Below are 4,826 nucleotides of genomic sequence, written 5' to 3'. Positions count from 1 at the left end.
GGCTTGCCAGGTTTCTGTGGACAGGTCTGATGTTATTCTGATGGGCTTTCCTCTGTATGTAAGGAGCTTCTTTGTCCTAGCTGCCTTCAAGAGGGCCTGTCTACAATTATAATTCCTCATTCTTACTATCAAATGTCTCGAGGACTTTCGAGAATCTATAATCTTGCGGGGAGACCATTCTGCCTCTAGTAAATGAACGCTGGTTCCATTCGTAAGATTGGGAAAATTTTCATGAAGAACTTGTTCCACTATATCTTTTAGACTTCTTTCTTTCTCCTCCCCTTCAGGGATTCCAACAATTCTGACGTTGGAACGTTTCATGGCATCATTTATTTCCCTAATTCTGTTTTTGTGGCTTCTAAGCTGTTTGTTCCAGTCTTCCTCCTGATCCTTTCTCTCTGTTTGTCTTCCAGATTCTATCTTCTGTCTCAGTTACCCTAGCTTTTTGAGAATTTAGATTTGATTGGAACTCATTGAGAGCATTGTGAACATCATCCCTGGTGGCTTTCAGTTCTGCCCTAATCAATTCTGTTTTGTCATTCATGGCTTTCTCCAACCTAGCTATTGCCTGGATAATTGTTAGCCTGAATTCCCTTTCCGACATATTGTCTATGTCGACAGCCATTAGCTCTGTCGCAGGAGGCCCATCCTCTGAATTTTTCTTCTGTTGGGCATTCCTCCTCCTAGTCATTTTGGTGAGAGATGGCTGAATGGATGTAGCTGGATGTATCGACCGTGGCGCAGTCAAGGTGCACTCTGGAATGCTTCTGAGCAATCAAGAGTCCCTACCCAAACGAAAGAAAAAAGAAAGAGAGAAAAAAAGAAAGAGAGAGAGAGAGAGAGACAGGAAAAAAAAAGAAAGATAAAAGAGAAGGTTCAGCCCAAATGGGCCCCAAGGTAAGATTTATGAAGTATACAAACAAAAACAGACAAACAGAAAGACTGCCCACTGGCGTCTTCTGCCCCTGTGGAGATCCAGACATGTATAATTCTAATCTCAGGCTGATTTCATGGGTGATCAGAGTTCTTTGGTAGGTAATCAGCTCACTTTAGGGTACAGGTTGAAATGGCGCCTCCTCCTACTTCCCCGCCATCTTGTTTCCCCTAACTTTGAACACAATCTTTCATTCTTGAGATGAACCTGACGTGGTCATGAGGTAACATCTTTTTACATATGGTTGGATTTGATTAATTTGTATAGTATTCTGCCTTTATTGTAACACTTGTTTTGATACTAGAGTTTTGCTAGGCTCAGAAGCGTTGAGAAGTGCTACCTCTTTATTTTTTTATTTTTATTTTTTTATTTGACAGACAGAGATCACAAGCAGGCAGAGAGGCAGACAGAGAGAGAGGAGGAAGCAGGTTCCCTGCTGAGCAGAGAGCCCGACGTGAGACTCGATCCCAGGACCCTGAGATCATGACCTGAGCCGAAGGCAGCGGCTTAACCCACTGAGCCACCCAGGCGCCCTACCTCTTTATTTTCTGAAAAATTTTTTGTAAGATTGGTATTTTTTCTTTCAATCTTTTGACAAAATTCACCAGTAAAACCATCCAGACCTAGAAATTATTTTGTGGAAAGGGTTTAGATAACCCATTAAATTTCTTTGATAGATTAGGTGATTCAGATTTTCTGCTTCATTTTATGTCAGTTTTGATTAGTTTTCTTTTTCAAGGTCCATTTCTTCTTAGTTTTTGAATTTTTCAGGTAAAATTTATTCATAATATTCTTTCATTATGATTTTAATGTCTGTAGGATCTCTAGTGACAACCCCATTCTGTGTTCATTTGTGTTCTTTTTTTCTTACTAATTAGATGTTTATTGATTTTTTCCAAAGACCTAACTTTTGGATTTGTCATTTTACCTGGTAATTTCTTCTCTCTGCTATGGATTACTCAGGAATGTGTTTAATTTCCAAATTTTTTGACATTTTAATAAATATCTTATTACCATTGTTTTCTCACTTAATTTCTTTGTAGTTCAAGAACATACTCTGTATGATTTCAGTTCTTTTAAATTTATTGAGACTTGTTTTATGGTCAAGGCATGTGGGCTATCTTTATGAAAGTATCAAGCACACTGGAAAAGAATGTTTTCCAGGATTTGGAGTATAAATCAAGGTTAAGATAATGCATATGTTTGTTTATTTATTTATTTGGCCTATTAAAATGCTGAGAGAAAGAAGTTAAAATCCACAACTCTTTAAAATCTAGAAACCTTGCAACCAAACAGACCCATTTACCACTCCACTAGTTATGCCATTTATGCCATAATTGTCATATGTATTACATCTGTACGTGTATCAAGGGAATTAAGAGGAAAAACAGTTTAAACAAATATTCCATAGATGCTGGTCATTCCATCCTTAAGATCTAATTTTCTATACTGTATATATTTCCTTCAGCCTAAAAAATTTTCTTTAGCATTTCTTTCAGTGCAAGACTTCTGATGATGTTCCTTGGTTTACTTTTATCTGAAAATGTCTTTAGTTTGATTGTGTTTTTGAAGAATATTTTTGATATATAATTTTTGGTTGAGAAGTTTTATTTTTCAACACTTTAATGATGTTGTTCCCCTGCCTTCTAGATTCTATAATTTCTAATAAGTTTTCAGGGATATCTAACTGTTGCTCCCCTTTATGTGAATATGTCATTTTTTCCTGGAAGCTTTCAAGATTTCCTCTTTATATTTGGTTTTCAACACTATAACTATGGGGTTCACTGAGCTTGAATCTATAAATGTATGTATGTCTTTCAAGAAATTTGGGATATTTTTCAGCTGCTGTTTCTGTAAACATTTTTTTCACCCTCTCTCTCCTCTCATTTTAAAAATCCAGTTACAGCGTGGATTAGGTTTATGGGTATTGCCCAACCATTCTCTGAAATTCTGTTCATTAAAAAGTTATTTTATTGCTTTTTTAGGCTAGACAATTTCTATTGGTCGATCTCAGATCCATGGACTCTTCTGTTTATTCTGTTCATAAGCCTATTTGGTAGTGTTTTTAAAATTAAGATATTAAAATTATTTGTTCTAGAATTTCCTGTTTGTTTCTTATCTTTTCATTTGTCATAAGCATCTTTTCCTTACCTGAATGGACATAGTTATAGTAAGTGCTTTCAGGCTCCCTACTCAGCAGGGAGACCAATATGGGGCTCAACCCCTGAGCCAAAGGCATACACTTAACCACCTGAGTCACACAGATACCCCTATAATAGCTACTTTAAAGTCCTTGTCTGATAATCCAACATCTAGGTCATATCAAGTTTGTTTATTGCCTTTTCTCTTGAAACTGAATCACATTTTCATGGCTATATGCTGAATAACTTAAAGTTGTATCCCAGAGTTCATCATTCTAGGTTGCAGAGACTCTGATTACTGTAATATCACTCACAAGCCTTGATATTTTAAGCAGACATGAACTTTGTTAAATGGAAATATCTGCCTCTTGGGTGGCAGTTCAAATTTCTGTGTAATTATTTTAGCCTTGAATGGTGATCTTATAACCTGCCTGTGCATGTGTGGTTAGGGAGTCTGTCAGAGATCTGGGCTGAGTTTATATACACCAAGTTTGCGGTTCTCTGTTTCTGGCTCTCTCCTTGTTTGGATTCTTTCTGCACTTTCCAGAACTTACAGTTTCTCCAAACTCTGTTTTCTGGTGTTTGACCCAATAAGAATACATATTTTCATTTAGAGGGTCAGCCTCCACATGGGGCACTGACCATCTCCTACCTCAGCCTGCTTTCAAGCTAAAGTATGTAATAATAGGAAATTCAGCACATCAGAATCTGTTTGTCTTAAGTCACTCTCCAGAGTGTTTGGGTAGTTATTATTTGTATTTTGTTCAGAATTTATAGCTATCTGTCAGAGGGTACTGTGTTAAGAGTTTATTCAAATATACTAAAGTGTATTCCTCTCATCTCAAATTTGGAAGGCAAGTCACTGAATATATAATTGTTTGTTATAGGGTTTTTTTTTCCTTTCTGCACTTTGCCATTCCTTTATCTTCTAGTCTCCATAGTTTTAGCTGAGAAGTCATTGATGTTGTGTCATTGTTCCCCTGAATGTAACATGGTCTTCTCTGGCTGCTTTCAAGATTTTCTTGTTATCATCTTTTAGCAGTTAGACTATGATGTGTCTTGGAGTGGTTTTATTTGTATTTATCATGCTTAGGATTACTTAGACTTGTCCAATTTATTCATGTTTTCCACAACATTTTGGAAGTTTTCATTGTCTCCAATTAAAAAAAAAATTGTCTCCTCTTCTTCCAGGACTCCAGTTTTATGTATTTTGAGATACCTGAAATCATCCCATAAGTCTCTGAGGTTTTGCTTTTTTCCAATCCTTTTTTCTTTCTTTTCTTTGGATTGGGTAATTTTTATTAGCCTATATTCAAGTTCAATGATTCTTTTGCTCTCCCCACTCTGCTGTGTACAGTCCATTTAGTATAGGTTTTGTTGTACTTTTCAGTTTTTGAATTTTCCTTTTCCATTTTTAATATCTTCATTTTTCTATTGAGATTCCCTATTAATTTCATTAATACTGTATTTTCTTTTAATTCTTTGTATACATTTATAGTAGCTGTTTTGAAGTCTGCTAAATACAACATCTGGACTGAATAAAAAAAAATTTAAAGATTTTATTTATTTGAGAGAGAAAGAGAGTGAGAGAGGGAATACAAATGGAGGGAGTGGGGGAGGGAGAAGCAGGCTTCCCGCTGAGCAAGGAGCCTGATGCGGTGATTAATCCCAGGATCCTGGGATCATGACCTGAGCCAAAGACATATGCTTAACTGACTAAGCCACTCAGGCATCCCTCTAAATGTAGTTTT

The sequence above is a fragment of the Enhydra lutris genome, unplaced genomic scaffold (genome assembly GCF_002288905.1).
Source record: "Enhydra lutris kenyoni isolate GAN:26980312 unplaced genomic scaffold, ASM228890v2 scaffoldscaffold44, whole genome shotgun sequence".
Taxonomy (NCBI): domain Eukaryota; kingdom Metazoa; phylum Chordata; class Mammalia; order Carnivora; family Mustelidae; genus Enhydra; species Enhydra lutris.
The sequence above is the reverse complement of the archived record's forward strand: the minus strand, read 5'-3'. Positions refer to the sequence as shown.